Source organism: Geotrypetes seraphini, chromosome 14 (assembly GCF_902459505.1).
Source record: "Geotrypetes seraphini chromosome 14, aGeoSer1.1, whole genome shotgun sequence".
In the NCBI taxonomy this organism is placed as follows: Eukaryota; Metazoa; Chordata; class Amphibia; order Gymnophiona; family Dermophiidae; genus Geotrypetes; species Geotrypetes seraphini.
In genome coordinates, this window is record NC_047097.1 from 8,431,347 (window position 1) to 8,457,307 (window position 25,961).

General features: G+C 43.1%; 1 protein-coding gene and 1 long non-coding RNA gene across 4 annotated transcripts in view; one reads left to right on the forward strand and one right to left on the reverse strand.

Annotated features, from left to right (window-relative positions):
* CELF6 (CUGBP Elav-like family member 6) overlaps positions 1-25,961 on the reverse strand; it is a 605,900-nt gene that overhangs the window by 279,147 nt on the left and 300,792 nt on the right. The window lies entirely within an intron of this gene.
* LOC117348569 overlaps positions 19,572-25,961 on the forward strand; it is a 39,634-nt gene continuing 33,244 nt past the window's right edge. The window contains exons 1-2 of the long non-coding RNA XR_004537003.1: positions 19,572-19,935; positions 21,166-21,297. This is a non-coding gene — a long non-coding RNA (uncharacterized LOC117348569). The remainder of the gene's footprint in view (positions 19,936-21,165; positions 21,298-25,961) is intronic.

The following is a 25,961-nucleotide window of genomic DNA, read 5'->3' on the forward strand; positions in this document are numbered from 1 at the left end:
CAGGCACGGAGAGGCGGGGCAGTGCACCGAAAGTCAGGGCGGGTGAATGGTGAGTCGGGGCAACCAGAGGAGAGTCGGGGCAACCAGATGAGAGTCGGGGAGGGCGAAAGGAGAATCGGGGTGGCCAGAGGAGAGTCGGGGAGAGCGAAAGGAGAGTCGGGGTGGCCAGAGGAGAGTCGGGCAGCATGCGCGTTATATGCCTGAGCGCGGTATAGAAAAGTTTTTGTACATATCATCGTGATTTCTGCGCGCTATACCCCTGTGCGCGTTTTACAACGGTGCGCGTTATATCCGCGAAAATACGGTATATTGTTCCATGGTGTGACCTCACCTTGAGTATTGTGTCTAATGCTGGCCTCTGAATCTCAAAAAAGATATAGCAGAATTAGAAAAGGTTCAAAGATGAGAAACTAAGATGATAAAGGGGATGACACTCGTCTTATATGAGGAAAGACTAAAGAGGTTAGGGTTCTTCAGCTTGGAAAAGAGATGGCTGAAGGAAGATATGATTGAGGTCTACAAAATCCTCAATGGTGTAGAATACAAATGAATTTTTTTTTTAACTCTATGAAAAGTTACAAATACCATGGGACGCTCAATGAAGTTACATAGAAATACTTTTAAAACCAATAGGAGGAAATATTTTTTCACTCAAAAAATAGCTACATTCTGGAACTCATTGCCAGAGGATGTTTAACGTAGCTGGGTTTTAAAAAGGTTCTTATGTGGTTCAACTTGGCAATTTCCATGTTTTATTCAATATAATTTTTTTTCTTTTCTATAATTCACTATTCATCATCAATGATTTGATTTTTTTTATTGCTTGATTTATTTGTTTTATTGATGTGTTGCAATTCACCTTGAACTCTGTGTAGACCAAATAGAAGACAAATGCCAATATTCAAAACAATTCAGTTCAGTTAATTAAGATTTTTTTGAAGAAATTCATGCAAGGCAGTATACAGTAAGTATAATAGCTGCACACAGACAATGTACAATTATAGTGAGTATGACTAATAAAATGCCAAAATAACTGCCTAGTACACAATTAGAATAGCTAGGTGAACTTGGAGATAGGCATTGTAAGAACATAGAAAAACATTCATATATTGGTACACATTGAAAAACTGTAACACATTTTTAAATAAAGTCTGAAGTCACAATGTTAACATAACATACTGTATATGTGTGCCACAGAAGTGAACCCTTATATCTAAAAAGAGGAACATTCTGGACTTTGTGCTCCTAAAAAAAAAACTTGGCTTGAAATATGATGTACTGCTTAACATTTACATCACTGGATAATTCATGTGCCACTGGCATCATTATAGTCAACAATATCTTAAGATAGATACAGACTGGTTCTTATTTTAGAAGCCTCCTTCATGATTTACATTTGTAAATACCAGCATTTACACATGTACGAGAAACATTGAAAACAGAATTTTAAAAAGCTGGGATTTCAACATGTTCATTTGCAATGGGTGAATATGACAAAGAAGGTGTAGGGTACGGAGGGGATTGGGGAACCAAGAAAAACATGTATATTCCCAATTTCTGAAGGGGAATGTCACATCTATGACCACTGAGATCAATCGTATGCACATAAACTGGTCCCAGTTACATACAGAACATGCAAAAGTGCTAATTTTGAAGCAGCACGCAAAGGAGGGATTAGGATGGTCACTCTCTTAATCTCCAATGCTTATTTTATCCCTTCAAAACTGATAGCGCATAATGACCGCAACCTCTCTACCAAATTGGGAGTACAGTGGTACCTTGGATTACGAGCATAATCCGTTCCAGGAGCATGCTCGTAATCCAAAATGCTCGTTTATCAAAGTGAGTCTCCCCATAGGAAATAATGGAAACTTGCTTTGATGCGTTCCCCCCCCCCAAGAACCGGCATTGCTCCCCTCGAAGCCCCCCCCCCCCGCGATCAGGCACCCCCCTGCGATCCGGCACCCCCCTGCCTCGAACCGGCACCCCCCCCCCGGCCACGATCTGACCCCCGCCACAATCTGACCCCCCCCCAACACGATTGGGCACCCCCCCAACACGATCCGACATCCCCCCGACACAATTGGGCACCCCCCCCGCTGCTTCTTACCCTCATCTGGGCACTCTTGAAAATCAGCTTCCTCCTCTGCTGGACTTTGAGTATCTGAGCATGCTCAAGGCCTGCGAGTTCACGTTCAGAACGTGAACTCGCGCCAGCAGAGGAGAAGGCCGATTTTCAAGAATGCCCAGATGAGGGTAAGAAGCAGCGGAGGGGTGCCCAATTGTGTCGGGTGGGGGGGGGGTCGGATCGTGGCGGGGGGGTGCCCAATCGTGTCGGGGGGGTCAGATCGTGGCGGAGGGGTGCCAGTTCGAGGCAGGGGGGTGCCGGATCGCAGCGGGGGGGTGTCGGATTGCGGGGGGGGGGGGGTGCTCGTAAATCGAGCCATGCTCGGTTTCCGAGGCACCGATTTTGCAAATGTTTTGCTCGTCTTGCAAAACACTCGCAAACCGGTGCACTCGTAAACCGAGGTACCACTGTATTTAAATACATGTCTGCGTGCTGGTACTTACACGTTTAAGGTACTGCAATACCAGCTTACATGTGCTGCCTCTTAAAAATATAAGAATAGCCTTACTGGGTCAGACCAATGGTCCATCAAGCCCAGTAGCCCGTTCTCATGGTGGACAATCCAGGTCACTAATACCTGGCCAAAACCCAAGGAGTAGCAACATTCCATGCTACTGGTTCAGGGCAAGCATTGCAACATGGTTGCTCTTGTTACTGTTGAATAGACAAGGGCTGGTTTATGGTTTATTTATTTATATACTGCCCTTACCCAGAGCGGGTTACAAAAAAATACATACATATAAATTAATACCAAATAATACAATACAGCACACACTACTTACAACACACTAAGTGGGCGACCAGCACTCCACTTTCAATACATGCTTCAAAATCATGCTCCATATTTCATCTGACATAAAAAAGACGCCCTTTTAAGTAATCGCTTGAAACTTTCCAAATTATGCTGTTGACGTATTTTAAGGGTAGCTATTCTCTTGAAAAGTAATGCGACTACCCCTGTTTTTCTTTCCAAGAAGCAGATGTGGCAACGCTGTGCGGGTTCAAGTGAAGCTCGCACATCGAGGTTTCTGAACGTACAGTTTTCATTGTTGGGTCACAGCGAGAGGAAGAACTATTTGCATTTCGTCGCGGCAGATGAGGAAGCCATGTCTGCGAGAGTATGTCAGAGGTGTGCGGCTGAACTTTGTGTTAAACTTGGAGAGAGGGGAAATGGGACTCTTGAAATGTTACGGCAAGTATACGGTGGTGAAACGATTCGCCATGCTGCAATATTTCGGTGGTGAAAACACCACAGCCGCGGTGCTAAAAGTAATGTCACAAAACAGTCTACTGCACGTCTTTGAATCGTTTTTGAAATGCTGCAAAAAATATATACACTGAATGTGAAGCACTCTACTTTGAAAAAGAAAAATATTCAGATCCTGCGGAGTCATCTGACTCTGAATTTAAAAAACAACAACAACAAAAAAAACACCCCAGTCTCATTACCTTTCAATCTGCCCGCGTACATGCATTTTTGTATGTATTTTAGAAAAGGCTCCGTGTTGGCAGATTCTTTTCTAACATACTTTGGGAATTTGATATGTCCTGATGTGGACATCTTAGTTTTGATTTCCACATTCTATCTAAAATGGGGGCTGCATGATGGAGTAGGTGACAGCACATGAGAACCAATTGGCCCATCCACTTTGCCAAGCTGTCTTCCTCTCACTCAACCCTATTGCACATAAAAAAAATAATAATAATTCTACACAATACTATAAATATTTTCAAGTTTAAAATACCTTTTTTGTAACAAATAATGAGGGATAAAGGGGTCCATTTTCTAAAGCATGTTGAGCAGAGTGTAAATTAGCACACACTGGGGTCCTTTTACTAAGGCGTGCTAGCCGCTTTAGCACACGCTAAACGCTAACACATCCATTGTAGTCTATGGACGCATTAGCATTTGGTGTGCGCTCATATTTAACGTGCCCTAAAACGGCTAGCGTGACTTAATAAAAGGACCACACGTTGGGTAAAGAAAAACTTCCTAGCATTTGTTTTGAATCTGTCCCCTTTCAACTTTTCCGAATGCCCTTCAGACTGTTTATTGAGCATATCCTCTATAAAGGTAGGCATTTTTCATCACCCGTTGAGAAATGGCTTGTCCTTCAAGCGGGTGGCTTTTTCCTCCCACCTACTTCCCCCTTTCTGTCATGAATTTAGAGAGGCAGAGAGTATCGGGGAAAAAAAAAAGCCAAAATGATGAGACCACTACAGAGGCCTGCAAGGGCTGTCACTGGTCCCTGGGCCTTGAATTGAAGAACACTGCTTTCTGGACTAGTGCTTAGGGCCAATTCTTTCTGGCGCCATTTTTTCACTTTTGAGACGCTTTACTGCTGTCGGCGATTTTTGGCGAACTTGATATACAGGCATTTGGTTGTTATTCTCCATTTTTTGTGGCATATTTTAACCCACTTTTTACCATGGACCCCTGACGAAGGTGTGTCCGAAACAGGGACCGTGTCGGGTCCCCTAATTGGTAAAAGGGTTTTATATATTGCTTTTTTTGTCATATTAAAATTTGCCTGCATCTTGTACATAGTCTGCAGTTCTGCTTTGTTTGCCATTTTTTTCAGTGCCATTTATCTGTATATAATGAACATATTGTTTGTAATCTGCTATCTTAAAAGTCCATGTTAGAATCCTGAGACTAATGTATTTTGATTTTGCACTGTATATAGCCCTCAATCCATAACCTTACTCGCCTCTGCCCATCAACCTAGCCAGCAGATTAACCTTTTCCCTTAACTGTATCCTTGACATCCTGTTTGTCTGTCTTGTCTGTTTAGCTCGTTGTAAGCTCTATTGAGCAGGGACCGTCTTGTCTGTGACTCTGTACAGTGCTGCGTATGTCTGGTAGCGCTATAGAAATAATAGCAGTAGTATTAGATAGTATATCAAGTCCACTCTCCTTTCCCTATATAATCCGCCTCTGGTTACCCATTGGAATCAGTTAAACATGTTTTATTATATGATAATTCATAGGAAAAAGAAGTTACCTCCTAAAATCCTTTGTTAGCATTATGAAACTGCATAAAATGTATTTTAGTATTACACAAAACTGCAGGAGACTTATATTCCACATCTTACATGTTCTAGTGCAAGTCACAGTAAAATTCAGCAAATTAAGGGAACAAACATCCCAAGAGAAACAGTAAATTAATTGGTTAAAAAAGTAGACTTTAAACCTTCAGGAACTACCCGAACTTTATGCCCTATTATGGTCTCAATACATATGCTTATCTGTCTCCGAGGAGTCTGAAATATACCACAGGGAAGGAGATTTCATAAAAATCGGTCGGGGATGTGAAGATCTGGATGAATTTGGGGAATCTGTGAATTAAGCTCTTGCAGTGCTTTTCATACAAAGTCATTTTGGCCACTGCAGGCAGAATAGCAGGAAACCTCCTGTTTTTGCCAAGCAGATCTTGTCAAAGGAAATATTTACAGCCCAAAAAAGATATTTATTATGTCTGCAACAGGTAGTTTGCTCTGCTTACACCCTAATTTTTGCTCCCCAGATATCTCCAAATGCCTAGTCACCCAACTACAAATGTGTTTCTTTCTTTGCCTCCCAGATCTGGTCTGACTCTTGCTGGGTATGGGTGCAAAACTGGTTTAGAATTTTCATGCAAACACCAGTTCCCATTATTTCCTATGAGAGAAGTTATTACACTTTATAATATTTTTACATTTGTGAAAGAATAGGAAAGCAAACTGACATAAATCCTCTTTTTTTTAAAACTCTGTGACAGAACACCATATTTTAGCAGCTCTCTCTCCTGTTTTTAGCCTCTATTAAAGTTTCATATGCAAAAGCTGCTTTACAGAAGCAATGCTACTTGGGGGATTGCAGTGCGCTCCTTTTGAAAACTGCTTTGACAAACTTTAATAGATAGGGAAGGTGATTTCAGAGCCATCCACAAAAGTGAATGCGCTTAGCATATGTGTAAAAAGTAGAAATTTTAGAATGAGGAAGACACACACTTTCCTTTCTAAAAATTCTGAAATGAGGTGGCATAAGATGAAGGTGAAAGGGGACAGACTCAGGAGTAACCTAAGGAAATACTTCTTCATGTTATGTTATATGTGGTCTTATATCCCGCCAAATCCTCACTAAGTGGAGTTCGAGGTGGATTACAATCAGCAGTATTATCGTTACATAGAAGTAAAATACAGTGCAGAACCACAATTTTTAACCGAGTGTAACTAGGATTAGTGCAAATCTCTATGGGAAGTGAGTTCCAGATTTTGGTAGTTTGATAAACTGAATGATTTGCAGTGAGTTGATGTGTACATATTTTACTCCTTTCAGAAAAGGAAAAGATAAAGTCAAATTGTCAGAGTTTTGATGTTTTATAGATCTGCCGAATAGTTCAATAAATCTGGAAAAACTATCAGAAGCATCTCCATAGAAATAATGATGAATTTGTGGAACAGCCTGCCAGTGGAGGTGGTTTAGACTAAGATGGTATCAGAATTCAAGAAAGCTTAGGTCAGGTATGAGGGATCTCTGAGAAAGAGAGCTGCGTGAGAATGTGGATCATAGGAATCCCACCGAACCTTTGGGATTCCCAAAGGGCTGGAAGAAGTTACTATGGGATTCTCACAGGAGTGTTTTAGTGATGCCAGAATGAGGCTTGGAACACAATACATGAGGCAACTGGAGCACCAGAATGAGGCTTGTAATACCCACAAGAGGCAGCTTCAACACCAGATTGAGACTTGGAACACTCTGGTTGAATAGTGGATTCCACTCAAAAAATGCAACTGGTTGTTGAGGTTAGGAGGAAAAAAAGAAGAGTTGCAAGTGAGTAAGTAATAGTTTAAACTCCTGTGGATATGAGTGAGGATGAAGGAGATCAATTGTGGGGATGGGTAGGGATGGAATGGATCTTAATGGGTATGGGTTAGATTCCAGTGAGGATGGACAGGGATGGGTAAAATGTCTGCCCAGTGCAACTCTCTACTCTGAGGGAGAAGAAGGGATGTTAGTGCGTATGAATGAACATAATGGATAGGCCATAAGAACAGCCATACTGGGCTAGACCAATGGTCCGTCTATCCCAACTTCCTGTTACCAACAGTGGCCAATCTAGGTCACACTACCTGGCATAAACCCAAATAATAGCAACATTCCATGCTGCCAATCCTAGGGCAAACAGTGGCTTCCCCCATGTCTGCCTCAGTAGCAGACTATGAACCTTTCCTCCAGGAATTTGTCCAAACCTTTCTTATGTTAACCACTATAACCACATTCTCTGGCAATGAGTGCCAGAGCTTAACTATTTTTTGAGTGAACAAATATTTCCTCCTATTTGTTTTAAAAATATTCCCATGTAATTTCCATTGAGTGTCCCCTGGTTTTTGTACTCTTTGCCACTATTTTTCTTTGTTTCCATGGAAAACCACTGTTTATACATGAATCCAGCAGCAGCAGGCACATGCCTTTATGGTTGCTCTAGAACAGGCATGAATACATATGGGTATGTCTGCCAAGTACATCAAATTTTACAAAGTACAGGGGCAATTCTTTAACTGGATGCTTCCATTTAGGCAACCTAAGACTACACAGTAGGAGTCTTATATGAACTTAGGTGCCAGGACTTATGTTATATGTTATGTTAATCAGGTTTTCTATTCCGGCTTTACCTATTCAATTCAAGGTTGGATTACATTACAAGAGGGTTGAGTCAGTTACCCAGGAAGTAATAATGAACAGTTTGACATGGACATTGAATAGAGTTGCTAATACAGGTAGATCAGTAGGTCATAGTAACAAATACATAGTTACAAGTTTAAGTAGGTCATCATTGGCTCATCATTACGTACCAGAAGTTGCATTAGTTTAGAAATGGGCTTTTATAATTACCATTTCAGTTACTTAAGAAATGCTTTAAAAATTTTTCTGAATCTGAGATAGTGGTCACAAGATTATAGTATAAGTAGTAGTTGGATCTAACATTTTGCTAATTGATATTGGATGGATAAAGTAATTTGCATGGTAGACTTTATATTGTTGCATGCTGGGAACTTTAAGTGGAAAAGATATCTGGTGGAATATCTGTTGGAAGCGCCCTGGAATAGGATGGCCAACTCTGTTAGGTAGTTGGGGGTGTTGCCTGTCAGGATCTTAAAGGCAGTGATGCCTAATTTAAACTAGGTGTTTTGATTTCCATAGTCCATATATGAGTCTTACTGCTACATTTTACTAGTTGTAGACATGACAGCTCCGTTTTAGAGAAAAGAGCTAGTATCACATTACAGCAGTCTAGTCAAGATAGGATTAGGGATTACACTAAGATTCAGAAAGCCTCTGTATCAAAGTATTTTCTGACGGATCTTAGCTTTCTCATCACAAGGAAAGATTGTTTTATTGATTGAATGTGGCTCTTCATGGATAGGTGGTTATCAAGTTCTACTCCTAAAATTTGGGATTGTAGTTCTAGTGGAAAGTCTGTGTCATCTACTGTAATCTTTGGAGTATAGCGTGGGTCAGTTGAGGGTCCTGGCCAAAGGAATTTGGTTTTGTTCTTATTTAATTTGAGGTGATGTGATATGTTGAAGTCTACTTTTCTATGATGTGGACACATTTTTTAACACAAATGAGGAGCCAAAGGTGGTCTGATCCAGTAAGGCTATTCTTATTTTCTTAATATTTTATAATCTATGCATGTAAAAGTATGCCTCACCCAAACTTCACTTAAACTCCACTCATGTGAACGCCTATCTGCAAAGTACACACCATTGAAAATTGGTGTTTACTTACAAAGTAGTACATTGTCAGAAACTGCTCATATATGTGCATATGGGTTCGCATAGAAACATGATAGCAGATAAAGGCCATATGGCCCATCTAGTCTGCACATCCGCAGTAACCATTATCTCTTTCTCTCTCTGAGAGATCCCACGTACGTGTCTATCCCAGGCCCTCTTGAATTCAGACACAGTCTTTGTCCTTCACCACCTCTTCCGGGAGACTATTCCATGCATCTACCACCCTTTCTGTAAAAAAGTATGGAGCCTATCACCTCTTAACTGCCTCCTTTGCCCTCTCATTGCAGAGTTTCCTTTCAAATGAAAGAGACTCGACTCATGCACATTTATATTATGAGAAGACTTGAATAACAACATACAAGCTTACCTGCCACTTAAATCTAAGTAACATTTTACAGAATTATCTCCTGCTTAGCATACCTATGCAAGACAGCTCCTCATTTTTTCTTATTGTCACCTCTTTGCAACCTCTCTTACTCTTTCTGTTGGGCCTCAGACACTCTTAAGTTACATTAGGAATAATTATTTAAAATGCTGAATGGTAGCGATAGCTATGCTGACACAGGTCATCTAAAGTTAAGCACCAGGATGCTATATACTAAGGGCAAATTCTAAATCAGCAATTACCCACATAATTGCCATTATAGAATACTAGGGTAAGTTTGCAGTTACACGCCACACTTTAGGGATAAGGTCAAGAGTAAAGTACTTTAGGTGTACTTAAGCTAGCTCAGTGGTTGGTGTAAATATTCGTGCCTAACTGCTAGTACTCTATAACCTCCCAGTTCCACATTCCTCTTATAGCTGCACACTTTGGATTTTGGCCACACAATCTGTAGAATACCAGCCATGAGCAGTTATGAGCATAAGTGCACATTGGTGTAAATTAGCAACAGTTAACACCTGGGTTTTAATTTCAGTTAGCAGCTAATTAAACGACTCAACTAATCATGAAACAGACACTATTCTATAACTTGCACATGCAACTTTGTGCACCAACCCCCCACCCCCACCCCCCCGGTTCTAAATATGATGCCCAAAGTTGGGCACAGAATCAAGTTGTGTGTGCAACGGAATTGATCAAAGAGCCCTTAACTGCCAACAATTGGGTGGTAACAACCAATTACTGCACTTGATTGGCACCAATTAAAATTTGTACATGCAACTGGCTGTGAGCTATTCTATAAGGCCTGGCATCTGACTCTCACAGTGTGTTTCTGAAAAGGGGGTGTGGCCAGTGGTATATCGGGGAGGGGGAGGTTCAAAGGTTTGTACATGGAATTATAAAATTCGCCCGAAGCACGGTTAGTTTGGGCACTGGCATATACGTGCCCAAAAGTTTGCCACCAGATCCGTGCCAAAAGCTACTCTATTCGCTTTATAGAATAATGCTTATTTATTTATTTTAAAGATTTCTTAACCGCCTAAAACTTGGTGATTTTACAAAAAAAAAAATAAATAAATCATATAAAAAATAAAAAACATACAGCACATATGATACAAACAATAACAGCAGTTCCTTCATACGGCACTCGACAGCGTATCAATACAAAAACATTCATAACCCAGAAAAGACATTTATTGAAATGCTTCTACAAATAATGTAGTCTTCAGAAGTTTCTTAAACTTCTGAAAATCTACAAGAGCTCTTAGTGGTCCAGTCAACTTATTCCACAGCGTTACTCCCATGAAAGAGATAGCGGAGGACCTAGTGCTCTCATAGTGCGCTGCTGAGAAACCAGTCAAAATGACAATTGTACTGCCCCCCTCAGATCGCAGTGCTCCGAGTGGCCTATAAAGTGCCATAGCCTGCGGCAAATAACATGGGATCCCTCGTTATCAGTGTTCAATTTTTTCTGTGCTGAATATTCAGCACCATTTATTGTATTTCCTCCTAAGTGTAAAATTGTACACAAAAAAAATTATAGAATTGGGGGGGGGGGGGGATTGTGTATACTTTCTACAAGCATGTAAACATTTTAACTCGGTTACTAAAGAGGAGGAGTGTGCTTTAGTGGTTAGAGCTGCAGCCTCATCACCGTGAGGTTGTGGGTTCAAACCCTGTGCTGCTCCTTGTGACCCTGGGCAAGTCACTTAATCCTCCTCTGCCCCAGGTACATTAGATAGACTGTGAGCCTGCCAGAACAGACAGGGAAAATGCTTGTTACCCATTCTGAGCTCCTTTGGGAGGACTGGCTAAAATAATTAAATAAATAAAAACACACATTTATGAAACTACGGATTCCTGGTCTATAGACGGATCAAAAACATGAAACACATATTGTCAAAGATTTCGCATTTCTTTTTCTCACTTCCTTTTCCCCAGCGACTCCCATGCCATGGGGCTGTGTGCAAGTGATTTTGAGAACTGAGTTTAAATGAGGCAGCATGGGACTAAAAGTGTTGGGTAGACCCTTTGGGCTCCTTGACCTCGGTTTCTATTTTTTATTGCCAAACTGGAGAGATAACTTTTGGGCAATAAACGTTACTGAGTCCTGAATGTGAGTGAATCCAGCTCCCTTGAAAAATCGTGAACTACTTCTGTTGTATTTTTTGACAAGATCAAACCTAATAAGGTACCAGGTTGGACAGATGTCCCCTGCACTGCTGACTCTGGCAAATACATAATGATGAAAAACTGAAAAATCTCTTTTCCGCTCCATTGTGCAATGGTAATAAACGTGAGCTCTCTGGCATTATTAAATGTCATGAGAGGATAATAACTGGAAAAGTGCGGGAATGGGGGGGGGGGGGGGAACGACACCTAGAGATCTCTTCAGTGCAGTCGGTTTGCTTTTTTCTTCTCTTCTCTACTTGCCATTGGCAGAAAGAGGTTGATAGGTGAGATGATTTTCTTTTGTTGTTTTCATTTGTTATATTGCAGCCTTATAGATTACCTCAATCTTATTTAAAATACATTAAAAAAAAAACAAATTCCATGATCCCGTGTCTTAGCATTAGCTTGGAGAATATAAGGGAATATTCTATAACTGGGCCCCTTCATGTAGGTGCCCCATAGGCTCTGTGGTAGGATTCGATTCTATATGGAACCTAGGAGGGGCCAAGATTCTATAAGTTACATGTAAGTGGGCGCCTATGTCCGACCCCTGTATACAACTCCCTGCAAATATGCCAATTGTATAAACTGGCACCTCAATTTACACACCTCACTGCTGTGCAGCCTACAATGGCACCTTGGCACCAAGATTCCAAAATGGAAAACTAACCCTTATGATTATTATTATTACAACATAGCTTATATACCAAGCTATCCTTAGTCACCACATGGAATTTTCCGCTCAATGGCATGGTCAATTACCATGCCAAGCAAGCTTGTCAATTCAATTTTGGTTGCGCTTGGAATTTAGTTAGGCGTCACTAAGATCGGAATAGGAATAGCACATGCACTGTCCCAAATAGAATAAAAACTACGGCATAAATAACAATTTTTCTTAATGAAAATGGCTAAGAGGAATGAAAATTTTATACCTATGTGTGCATGAACTGAAGAACTGAATATAGAACAATAATTTTCAGAAAATGACTGAATAAAAGCTAGAATTATTCCCCCCAATATTCAGCTGGTGGCAGTCAGCATTTTTGAAAGGCCGCTGCAAGGGGGCTGCGCTCCTGCCCCTGAAGACCCCGCTGGACCATCAGGTATGTAGGTAGGCCTGGGAATGGGCAGGGAGACAGGTGGAGAGGTCTTTGAAGTGGGCAGGGAGGAGTGGAGAAGGGATAGAGACGAAGCAATCATTCATGGAGGGAGGAAGTACTTTTTTTTTTTTTTAAAGGAAACAGAAGAAATACTTATGCATATCTTGGCCCAATATTCATCTGGGGCCCACATAAGATGAGTGGGCGGATTTAGGACAACTTATCAGCAGTCCTAGATTCACCCACTCATCTTATATGAGCCCTGGCTAAATATTGCCAGGGCCCGCATAAGCCCCAGCTCCTCCTCAGCACCACTCCCTGACCCTCCCCTAATCAGCCACTAAATATCAACATGTACGGTAATCGCCGATTGGTGATTTAAGCTGGCCAGTGCCTTTCCAGCCCGCTTAAATTGCTCTGAATATCAGGTCCATTGTGTTTGTTTTGCACAAACTGAAACTATTTGCCATGAGTTTGAGACCAGAATAAGAAAAGAACAAGAACTACTATAAAATTTTTGGAAGAGGACTGAGTAAACACTAGAATTAAGACTGTTGTCAGAGCTAGAATAAAATAGGAATAAAAAAAAATATGGTTTGTAACTGAATAAGAACAAGAAATAAAATTAGGAAATAATTTAATAAAATAATATTAGGAAATTTCAAGATGTGTGGGAGCCATTAACAAAATTTTCTAATGATTAGTTGTTACTTTTCCCTTAATTCTTAAAGTTCATTATTCAGAAGGGGGGGAATTTTAAGTATAACATCTTATATAAAGTAATTTAATCATTTATTATGAAGGAGTGGGAAGGGAGGGAGATAAGATTTTATGATTGGTATTATTGCTGAATATTAAGTGATATTCTCAATGTGCAAATATGTTTATGTATTATCACACTTATTGTATGTATAAAAATGAATAAAGATTTACAAAAAAAAAAAAAAAATTTATGCTGAGCTAAAATATCACTGGTGGCATGTACCTCTGGGCCAAACTTTTCCGGTCAGCGGCACGCTAAACTCAGTGTCCCAGCCAGAAGGCACCCGGAAGTGTGCGGGATGTCGATACGATGATGTCACGCATGACATCATCATGTCCGCCCATGCGTGGAGGCCCTCCGGCAGCAACTCTGCTACTTTCTCTTTGGTGGGGGAGGAGGAGCCAAGTCAACGAGGAGGAGAGTTGTCAACGCCGGCTGACTGCCTGCAGGACGTGCCTCCCACGACGACAGGCACATCCTAGATGCAGTCAGCCGCCACTGGCGCCTCTCTTCCTTACTGGCGTTTCGTCGGGGCACAACTGGAATCTGCTGGGACATACTAGTGTGTCACGGCACACAGTTTGAGATACACTGCTCTAGGCACTAGTTTAAAGAACTGTCTTCGAGTAATTTATCCTTTCTGCTATTTTGATGCCTTTTTACCATTGCCCCCTCTCCCTCCCTCCTTGTCTTCTTTCCTTTACAATACTGTAGTTCTCCCTCCTCTCCCCTTGTTTGCTAGTTTACCCTATGTCTAGTTTGTTAGGCCTACATTATGTCTCATTTGTTATTTGGTGTTAGTCCCTCCCCCCCCTTTTTTTAATGCTTTATTTTACTGTACAACGCTTCAAATTTTATGATTAGCGTTTCATCAAATTTTAAGAAAACTATGAAACTATAAGTATAGCAGCTATTTGCAGAATTGCACTGAGGCTGAATAGAGGCAGGTATGTGTCTATATGCACACATATATGCATATGTATATGCCATTGCTGTAATCATTGATATGCATAACACGTATAAATGTGAGCACCTAGTTTATAGAATTGTCCTTATAATGTGCACAAAAGGATTTACCTGAATGATTAGTGTTATCAGACATCTGGATTTCCCCGGATAAGTCCTCCTGCCTGACAGATATCCCCGGATGCCTTCCTGGCCGATGAACAGGCAGCAGGGGGGGGGGGGGGCTGGGTCAGAGCTGAGGGCGGGGCAGGGCTGGGCATAACAGGATGGACCTGGGGACAGATCTAGGGGTCCGGATTTTATTGATATAAAATCTGGTAACCAGTGTTCCCTCTAAGCGGGCGGGTGTTGTGAGCAAACTTTTTTCACCGTGAGCCAAAAATATCGGGCGCCAGCAAGTTATGAGCCAACTCGCCCGATTCTCCTCTCGCCGCCCTGCCATCTGCCGTACGCCTCTTCCGATCGTGCGCTGTGACGAGAAACGTGTGCGCTGCGATGTAATATTTTGTGCGCCAGCGCACGCCAGCGCAGCTTAGCGGGAACACTGGTTCAAATGGTTTTATTTATTTCCCCAAATTTATTTTTGTTATACGCATTGAAAATATTTGATATTGCGTTTAAATCAAAATCTCAATAAACTTGAAACGAGTGCCCGTGAGATTGTGGGAGGGTTAAATACTCAAAACTTAGAAGTTTTTGCTACGCCAGCTTTCTGGTATCTTTACATACAGTGGCGTACCTAGCATATGTAACATCCGGGGCCCATCATTTTTTGGCACCCCCCCCCCATCTGTAAGAAAAACATGATTTTTAGTAACAAACCACACGTCACACATGAGTACCTAGGAAAAGGCAGCATCTTACATATTGCAGTGAGCAGTACATCAATACACCCATTGTAAAACTAAACAAGCCAGACCAGCACAGATCAATCCTACACCGTCAATCCTAACAGAAAACCATGTCTTTCGAACACACAGAACACAGAAAACACCTTCGCCTAGTAAGGAATATGTAATCACAAACTAACCCCTCCCTCTTTTACAAAACTGTAGTGTGGATTTTAGCTACGGAGGTAACAGCTCTGATGCTCATAAAATTCTGAGCATCAGAGCTGCTACCACCAAGGCTGGTGCTAAAAACGCTTCACAGTTTTGTAAAAGGGGGGATAAAATAAAAATACATAGACAAAGGTTAAATTGAACCAGCAAGAAGCTGGACTCTGCATACAATGCTTCACAGAAACAGTGACACATGTCTCCTAAAGCAATAAATAAATAGAAATTTTTTTCTACCTTTGTCTTCTGTGGTTTCTCCTTTCCTCATCTTCTTGTAACTCTCTTCCTTCCATCCACTGTCTGCCGTCTCTCTTCCCCTATATGGCATCTTCTCTCCTTCTATGCCCCTTCCAGAAACTGTATGCCTCCCCCTTCCATCTCTCCTTTCACCCCATTGGTCTGGCATCTCTCTCCTCGCCTTCCCTCTCCCACACCTCTCCTCATAGTATGGTATCTCCCCTTCCCTGATTCTCTGGCATCTCTCTCCTTTCCTTTTCTTCCATCTTTCGCTCCCCCTCCATGCTCTCACATCTCCCCCTTCCTTTTCCCTTAGACTGGCATACCTTCCTCCTACGCTCCAAGCCCTGGCATCTCCTTTAATTCCCTCCCTCATCTTCCTTCTCCCTCCAGCTGGGTACCGCAACACTCTTCCCTGCAGCTCTGCACTTCCCCACAATTGCCATGCTTCGGTTCCTCTTCTTCCTTCCTTCCTCCCCCCCCCCCCCGGGACCCTGCGGCACCATCAACTCTTACTCCCTCTAATGTCGGCCCTGCAGCTCCAGACTTCCTCGCACCTTCTCCCCTCCCCCTTTGGATCGCTATTATTTTAAATGTTATAGCCGCGGAGCTGTATCCATCAGTGGAGATGTCTAACCTCGGCCTGCCCCGGAACTCTTACTGCAACAGTGACTTCCTGTTCCTGCCTAGACGGGCGGCTGCTGCAGTAAGAGTTCCGGGGCAGGCCGCGGTTAGACATCTCCACTGATGGATACAGCTCCGCGGCTATAACATTTAAAATAATAGCGATCCAAAGGGGGAGGGGAGAAGGTGCGAGGAAGTCTGGAGCTGCAGGGCCGACATTAGAGGGAGTAAGAGTTGATGGTGCCGCAGGGTCCCGCGGGGGGGGGGGGGGGGAGGAAGGAAGGAAGAAGAGGAACCGAAGCATGGCAATTGTGGGGAAGTGCAATCCCCCCAATGCGTCCCCTTACCTTACCTCCCCTTACCTTTGCGACGCGTGTGTGCGCTGTGAAGAGAAACTTTGCGCTGCGATGTAATATTTTGTGCGCGAGCGCAGGCCAGCGCAGCTTAGTTTGAAACCCTATGAATGATATTTCCATCAGCATGTACAGCAATACCCATAAAATGTAAACACGACAGAGAATAGTGAGGTAGATATAGGGGTTTCATAGGTTGGAAAGACTCTAACCCACTTAAACCCTGATTAGTGGGTTCAGGAGGGCACTTAACCAAGCAGCATGGGTAGGGTTACCATATTTTGAGAACATAAAACCCAGATCCATGGTCCCGCTCCATCCCTGCCTGGTTCCGCCTCCAGCCCTGTCCAGTTCTACCTCCAACCCCACCCAGTTTAGTTCCGTTCCCCCCCCCCCCCCTCCTGTGTTTCCCGCGCTCCGGCCATGTCTAGAGCCATGTCTAGAGGGCCTCGAGCATGCACGGATGTGTGCGACATAATCCGTGCTTGCTCAGAGGCCTTCCAGATGTGGCCAGTGCTCATCAGGGATTTCCAAAACCCAGGCAAACTTCCAGGTTTTGGAAAGTCCGTCTGGGTCCCCGGACAGTCCTCTAAAAAGAGGACTTATCTGAGTTTTTCTGGACTTCTGGTAACCTTATGTCTGGGGGATCCAGAACATATGCAGGCTCCGGCAATATTCAGTGTTCACATACCTAACTAGGCACCTATGTTTGCCCTGTTAGGTGTATGGATGCCAGCACTAAATGTCAGCTTGCAGTCAAATAACTTCTGGCCCCACCAAGGATCCGGATATTCAATTCCTGTGATTGGACAGGGCCCAGCACTGAATATCCGGGCCTAATTCAGCCTGTGGCTGTTAGTGGCTTTTAAAATAACTGACTCATCACAGGGCGATGTCATCAGTGATGGAAAATAAATTTCAGAGCTTTCTAGGTGCACAGGAGGCTGCAAAACAGATGAGCAGAGATCTGCATGGCATCATTGGGGAACCTACTGCAAAGCTTAAAAGTCAAATTTTACATTTATGCAGACGACATCACTTGAGTTTTTCCCCTAACAAACCTATCTCCTGAGACAAAGATCCACCTGGCATCCATATTAAAGCAAATCAATCAATGGATGGCCCAATTCAAACTGAAACTCAACTCAGAAAAAAACCCAAATTCTTCCTGGCTAGCCCGAATGACAAACTCAAAGACTCTTCAATTTCCTTGAATGGTCAAGTCTATCCTATTGTCAACTCCTGGGAGTAATTCTATCCTATTGTCAAAAATTTTGGGAGTAACTCTGGACCGTCACCTTACTCTTGAAGCGCACACTGAGCTATTGATTAGAAAAGGCTTCTCGATTCTATGGAAACTAAGAACCATCAGAAAGTACTTCGATTCAACTTCATTCCGTTTATTGGTGCAAGCCTCCATACTAAACTTACTCGACTGCTGCAACATCATTTATCTGGGGTCTTTCAAGAAAACTATTCAAAGACTCCGAATCATCCAAAACTCAGCCGTCCGACTGATTTTTGGCATTAAAAAAATGGGACCACATAACCCCCAATTACCAAAAACTTCATTGGTTGCCCCTGGAGGCAAGAGTCTTGTTCAAATTTGCCTGTCTTGTTTTTAAATCTATACTTGGCTCGGCCCCCACATACCTGGTCGCACATTTCAACTTGGACTGCCCCAGCAGATCTACACGCAGAGTCCACATGTTCACCCATCCATCAATAAAGGCCTGCCGATACAAAAGATACCTAGACAGAACACTTGCTTTCCAGCAGGCCAAATGAACAACTGGCTGAGCAACTTAATAACGCACTCTTCATCCTATCTAAGTTTTAGAAAACTAGTAAAAACAAACTTGTTCAACCGATTTGTAACCTAAATGTTCCCATTGCCCTATCGCTTTACTCCATCTGATTTTTACCACGATCTCTCATTCCCGCTCTGTTCTCTGCCTACATGTATTGATGTCTGTCCATTGCGCCTATTCTTGCTGATTGTATCCCTGTATCCACTTCATGTACTTTAAAACCTTACTTTGTACCTATCTTCGCTGATTGTCCAGCTCCTCTTATTGTAAACCGCCTAGAACTACTACGGCTTTGGCAGTATATAAGAATAAAATTATTATTATTATCATCATCATGGAGAACCATGAATTAAGCATTCTGGGGATAAAAGAGAGCTTTTGTCTTGTTTAGTCAGGTTCTAGGTGAACCCCCTCCCCCAACCTCGTGGGTTGATTTCTGACAAGAACTTGGGGAAGAAAAGAAATCTTTGTTTACATTGGGCTTAAAACCAGAATTCCTCTGTCTGTGCTGAATCGAAATAAGAGAGGTTTCTGACTGTCATTTGGCTGAGCTGCAGTTGAAATGAAACAAGTTCATAAATGTCGCATGGCTGAGTGTTTACAGAAGGAGTTGGGCAGCACCTTATGCAAATTATTCTCCAAGGGATAGACACACAGGCAGATGGGAGGAATTTTATACCTCTTTTAGGGAATTAATTCATGAAAGTAATTCATGAAAGGGAATAAAGCTTGTGGGAACCCATATCGTCTGCATACAGAATGAAAGGAGCTGCAGTAGATTAGAATAAGGGAAGTGGAAATCTGCTCCCCATGAGTTTAAGAGAGAAATAAATGGTTGGGGTTTTACACAGAAGCTAGGGTTTTTTTTTAAAGTTTTGATTCAGTTCAGATTACTGAGTCATATCTAGAATTAGTTGAGAGGAAGCTCTGTTTCAGTGCTCTTATGAGAGCTCGTAATACTGAATGACAATAGGTGTGTACTCCTTGAGGCTCTCCTGAAGAAGGAAGAGCAAACCTTGGGAGCCTGGCTCAAGGCAAGAGGCCTTTGGGAGCAACTCAGGGTAGAAGGAAGAGGAGCATCAGCCCTTGGGAGCATTGTTCAGGGCAGAAGGAGGAAGAGCAGTAACCCTTGGGAGCTGGCTTAAGGCAAGTGGCCTTTGTGATCAGCTCAGGGCAGAAGTAAAGGACCTGTGTTGGCACTTCTGGTCCATAGGGCAAGGAGGAACAGAGGTAGCCCTCTAGAGGGAGTCCTGTCACTGGTGGTTGCAGAGCCCTGTTAAAGGCTGGTAATCTGAACCTGAGCAGGGAAACACCCAAGAGGATCCTCTTGCAGACACAAAGACCTCTGGTGTATGATTGGCACCAGGGGCCCAACAGAGGAACAAGACCTCTGGGGTGCGATTGGCACTAAAGTCCAGCAAGGAGTGACCACTAGAGGAGGACAGCTCTTGGAAGGACAGCAGCCCTCAAAGCCAGGAGACCGCAGCAGAAACAGGCCTAGCCAGCTTGGAAGAACGACAGCAGCCATTTGCCTATGAGAGCTCCAGAGGAAGGGGTGAGATCTGAGGACTGGGTGAAGGTGGACTGGGAAGGAGAGGAGAGAATTAAACACACAGTCACACCCACATACTGAGAATTTAGGAGGAGCTTCCAGCTACTGCCTGGCAAACAAAACTGAAGACATTTAAGGTTTCAAATCAGTTAATGGCTTTAGATATCTGAATTAAACACTAATGTTATTGCATAAGTATTGGTTTAAGTCAGTGAGTACAGAAATTGGTGAAAGCTGTTAACTAGGTCTATGTAAATTCTTCCCAAAAAAACTTATTTAATTTATTAGCCAGACTTGTTCACAAAAGTCTTTCTAGATTTCTCCTGGGAGAAGAAGAGGGGAATACCACCCGCTAAGACTTGTTTTCTCCAAGCAGGTATCAATAGAGATTGCCTTTAGAGGAATACAGCTAGGTCCAACACTTGCCAGGCAGTGGAACACCTTTTATGGTTAGAGGAGCCATACAAACCAATCTCTGTCCCTGACCCCAAACTCTTTCATTGTTGATGCTGTACTGGGCAAAACTGGCCAATATAACCCATTCTGCCGCTTTTGCATGCCTCTCTATCCTTTTCCTAATTTTTCAAAGGAAAAACTTCTCCATTGAATGCAATCGATTAGATCCATGCTGTCTACTTTGCTCTGGTTTGGATACTGTGAAACAACAACATGTTTTTACCACCAAAAGCTTCTTGCAGCACTCTTCAGTATGTCTCCCTCCTACTCTAAGGCCTTGTCTGTGTATTTCAAATGTCTGTTTTTTGATGTCTAAGGTTTTGAAGTGGATTTAGCAAAGGCTAACACCCTCTTGGGAAAGAGAAAAGAGCAGAATAGCAGAGGGAGAGAGAGGAGGGTTCAAAGAGAGGAAAGAGAGAGAGAGAGAGAGAGAGAGAGAGTGAAGAGAGCATTTACACACAAGAAGTCTGTAATTAGTGTAAAAATAGTATCTGAAAGTTTCTCTCTCTTGGTAACTGGAATGACAGCAACACGTCACTGCCTTTCTCTTCTGCATATAGTAAAGAGCCGAGTCTCCATAGCAACTGCCTTACTCGTTGCATCTCCAGGGAGATGACAAAAAAAAAAATAAATAAAAATGTCAGGGCCTGAGTGAGAGATAACTACTTATCTCGGGAAATCAAATGTGTTGTTCTTGGGCAGGAGGGAGGGCAGGGGAGTGAAGATCCTGCCAGATAACATCTTTTCTTCTTTCTCCTTTGCCTTTGTCATCGTCAGCTACTGAACCGTCTTTGGCAAGAGATCTCCCTTCTTTCACTTTAAAAGACAGCAAGATCCAGAGGAAGAACACAAACGGATGTGAGGAGCGTGCGCCAAAGAGCAGATGAAAGAATTTGAGATAAAAGAATGGTGGGTGACACTTGGCTACAACTTTATGGAACCCCCCCCCTATAAAAAGCAACGGTTTGGTAGGCTACTAAGAAAATAATTTAATGGATTTATGCAGTGAGTCATTTTTGTTATGCGTGTGGAATGGCCAGGACCAGACAGCTCCATTATGGGCAGAATAATCCCACAGCTCTTGCTCTCCTCCTCCCCTCCCCTCAAGTCTTTAAAAGCCCATTCAATTTAAAGAGAGAGAGAATTACTAAATGCTAAATCCAAACACCTCTCCCACTGAATCTTTCAATATTGGGAGCTTGGTTCTGTCCAGAGAGGTTAGATATTTTCCGATTGATGCCAAATTAGATTTAATTAGTAATATCTTTCACTCACTCATCTTAAGGTTTGCAAAAAAGTGTCTTAACAATTACAGGGATAGGATCACATTTTAAACTTAAAATCCAGAAAGAAAAAAAAATAAAAATCTGAATTTTCATATCTAGGACAACAACACCGAATCTGACTTTTCACTTCATAATAGGCATGTGGAATCTCTCGGAGAGAGAAAGAGATAATGATTACTGTGGATGGGCAGACTAGATGGGCCATTTGGCCTTTATCTGCCATCATGTTTCTATCATGAGAACACAATCCTTTTTTGCTAGTTTAGACCCTTCTTCTCCCTTATCCCAGATGGCATGCTCATGGCTAGATTTGCTGTCATTATGATCTTAGGAGAGAGGGATGCCCATTCCAAACTTCTGATAGATTGTGTCCCTTCCTGTCACTACACGAGCTGGCTGTTCTCTGTAGTATATCTCCTTCTGACAGAATAAAGAATTAAAGTTTTACACACATAGCACAAAGTCAGCTTTTTTTTGCCTACTTAGAAACCCAGTCTTGGGCATGAATGAAAGGTACTAAGAATCTTTTCTGTTCCTGAGGATACAAGAGATGTCTCTTCTGAGACCATTCTTTTATGTGTATTCATGGTCCACTTCCCTTCCATCCCAGACTATCACGCTATGGCATACTGAACCCTAGTTTCGTCACCCGGAAGCCTGAGGTCATCATGCCATTATACAGAACCATGGTGAGACCACATCTGGAATACTGTGTGCAATTCTGGAGGCCACATTTCCGTAAAGATGTGCTAAGTGCAGAGTCAGTTCAGCGGATGGCCACTAGGATGGTCTCGGGGCTCAAGGATCTCTCATACGAAAAGAGGCTGAACAAACTGCGGCTCTACTCTCTCGAGGAACGTAGGGAGAGGGGAGACACGATTGAGACATTTAAATACATCACCGGACGTATCGAGGTGGAAGAAGATATTTTTCTTCTCCAAGGACCCTCAACCACAAGAGGGCATCCGCTTAAACTCAGGGGCGGGAAATTTCATGGGGACACCAGAAAGTATTTCTTCACCGAAAGAGTGGTTGATCATTGGAACAAGCTTCCAATACAGGTAATCGAGGCCAACAGCGTGCCAGATTTTAAAGGTAAATGGGATGCCCATGTGGGATCCTTAAGAGGGTGGAGTTAAGGATGGGTCATTAGGAGAGGGATCTCCAGGAGAACAGACTCAGGGGGGGTGGGTCTGTGGAGTGGGCAGACTTGATGGGCTATGGCCCTTATCTGCCGTCATTTTTCTATGTTTCTAGTTGGTTGCAATAGAATTGGTTGTACTGCAATGCTGTTTATTGTTATTATTTATTGAAAGCTTCTATATTGCTACTAATGACTAGAGAGTCAATTCTGAGTGGTTTACATGAGCTTCTGTAAAGGTGTTACAATACAGAGTTAGCATTTTCGGAGATGGTTTTCAATACAGACACATTTATACCATAATCAATCATCATGTGGGCTAACTTTGCGGACGGCGACAGGACAGAGAAGAATAAATCTCCACAGAAATCCACAAGACAACGCAAAGTGGAAATGGCAAGGAACAGAAGCATGACGAAAAATTGAAAGCAAGATCTTTATTGGCTGACCCGACACTGCTGTGTTTTGGGCAAAATGCTTGCTCCAGGGGGTCCGTTGGCTGTCTGAGTTGCTGCTATACAAAAATGATGTGTAATCTGTTTCTTCATCTTGTCTTGACCATTTGCATCTCGTGCACGGGCTTCACAGCTGCTGGTGCCATACCCTCTGAAGCAAATTGGACAAAGGAGATGCTGAATTGTGGGAGAGCCTAAACTGAAGGAATAGTAACCAAATACAAGCAAACCTTGGATGGCAAGTAACGTGGTTTGCGAGTGTTAAGAACATAAGAATTGCCACTGCTGGGTCAGGCCAGTGATCCATCGTGCCCAGCAGTCCGCTCACTCAGCGGCCCCAAGGTCAAAGACCAGTGCTCTACATGAGTCCAGCCTCACCTGCTCACGTTCCAGTTTAGCAGGAACTTGTCCAACTTTGTCTTGAATCCCTGGAGGGTGTTTTCCCCTATAACAGACTAGAGAGTTGCACGGTGACAGAAATCCCACCCATCCCCGCTAGGATCCTCTCTGTCCCCACCCGTCCCCGCCAGGATCCTCTCCGTCCCCACCCGTCCCCGTCAGGATCCTCTCCGTGCCCACCCATCCCCACAAGGAATTACCTCCATCCCCTCCGTCCCCATAAAAAGTAGCAATTACTTCTGAAAGGATCATCAATTCCACAGTTTCTTTTGTGTTTGCGCTGCTGTTTTCCTTGTGGAATCTCTTTGGTGGAACCCTTTTTTTGTTTTCTGTTCAGGTAATTAACTTATAAACCCCCTCTTTTACTAAGGCTGATGTGTCCATTATATTATATGGACGAACCCTGCTTCCAAAGCCTTCCATCCCCGTGGGAGTCCCGTTGGCTAGAGGGGGGTCCCCGTGGGAGTCCCGTCAGTTAGGGGGGATTCCTGCGGGACCTGCGGGATTCCCGCAATCCCTGTTTCCGTGCAGACCTCTATAACAGACTCTGGAAGAACGTTCCAGATCTCCACCACTCTCTGGCTGAAGAAAAACTTCCTTACGTTTGTACGGAATCTATCCCCTTTAGAGAATGTCCTCTCATTCTCCCTACCTTGGAGAATGTGAACAATCTGTTTTTAATCTACTAAGTCTATTCCCTTCAGTATTTTGATGAGCAAAACATTTTATTAAATTTTAACTCGACAAACGAGCGTTGTCTTGCAGTACGAGCACATATCGCGCGTCACGTCATCACACACAGTTGAAGCGCGCCCATCTTATGCCGAGTGCGGTTGAACATAATAAAAGTGTCACACCCAGTTTACCCATAGCTCACAGCATACAATATTTTGTATGAAAGTTTTTGGGTTGTGGAACGAATTGTCTGAGTTTCCATTATTTCCTATGGAGAAATTTGCTTTGCTAAAAGAGAGCTTTGGATTATGAGCATGCTTCTGGAACGAATTATGCTCACAAACCAAGGTTTTACTATATCTGTTTCCTAATGGGAGCTGTGGCATTTGATTCAGAACACATATCAGTGGGTCTCTTTCTGGTGTGAGAGTGCTGCTATTTGTTCTCAGACAGCCAAAGACTCCCGACTCATAAGAACATAAGCAATGCCTCTACTGGGTCAGACCCGAGGCCCATCGTGCCCAGCAGTCCGCTCACGCGGCAGCCCAACAGGTCCAGGACCTGTGCAGTAGCCCTCTATCTATACCCCTCTATCCCTTTTTCCAGCAGGAAATTGTCCAATCCTTTCTTGAACTCCAGTACCGTACTCTGTCCTATTACGTCTTCTGGAAGCGCATTCCAGGTGTCCACCACACGCTGGGTAAAGAAAAACTTCCTAGCATTCGTTCTGAATCTGTCTCCTTCCAACTTTTCCGAATGCCCTCTTGTTCTTTTATGTTTTGAAAGTTTGAAGAATCTGTCCCTCTCTACTCTCTCTATGCCCTTCATGATCTTGTAGGTCTCTATCATGTCTCCTCTGAGTCTCCTCTTTTCCAGGGAGAAGAGCCCCAGTCACTCCAATCTTTCAGCGTATGAAAGGTTTTCCATGCCCTTAATCATTCGTGTCGCTCTCCTCTGGACCCTCTCAAGTATTGCCATATCCTTCTTAAGGTACGGTGACCAATACTGAACACAGTACTCCAGATGCGGGCGCACCATTGCCCGATACAACGGCAGGATGACTTCTCTCGTTCTGGTCGTAATACCCTTCTTAATAATACCCAACATTCTGTTTGCCTTCTTCGCGGCTGCTGTGCATTGTGCCATTGACTTCGTTGTTGTGTCCACCAGTACACCCAAATCTCTTTCAAGGCTACTTCTCTCTAACACTAATCCCCCCATTTGGTAGCTGAACATCGGGTTTTTTCTCCCTAAATGCATGACCTTGCATTTCCCCACATTGAAGTCCATCTGCCATTTATTCGCCCACTCCTCCAGTTTGCTTAGGTCCCTTTGTAGGTCCTCACACTCTTCCGCATTTCTAACCCTTCTACAGAGTTTAGTGTCATCCGCAAATTTGATAACTTCACACTTCGTCCCCGTTTCCAGGTCATTGATAAATACATTGAACAGCAGCGGCCCGAGTACAGACCCCTGCGGAACCCCACTCGTGACCTTCCTCCAGCTCGAGTAATGACTCAGGCAACGTACCGAATTATGGCCATATCGGGTAGGCTAATAAAGATCTTGCTATTTCAACTTGTTGTCACACTTTCATTCTTTGCCATCTCTGCTTTG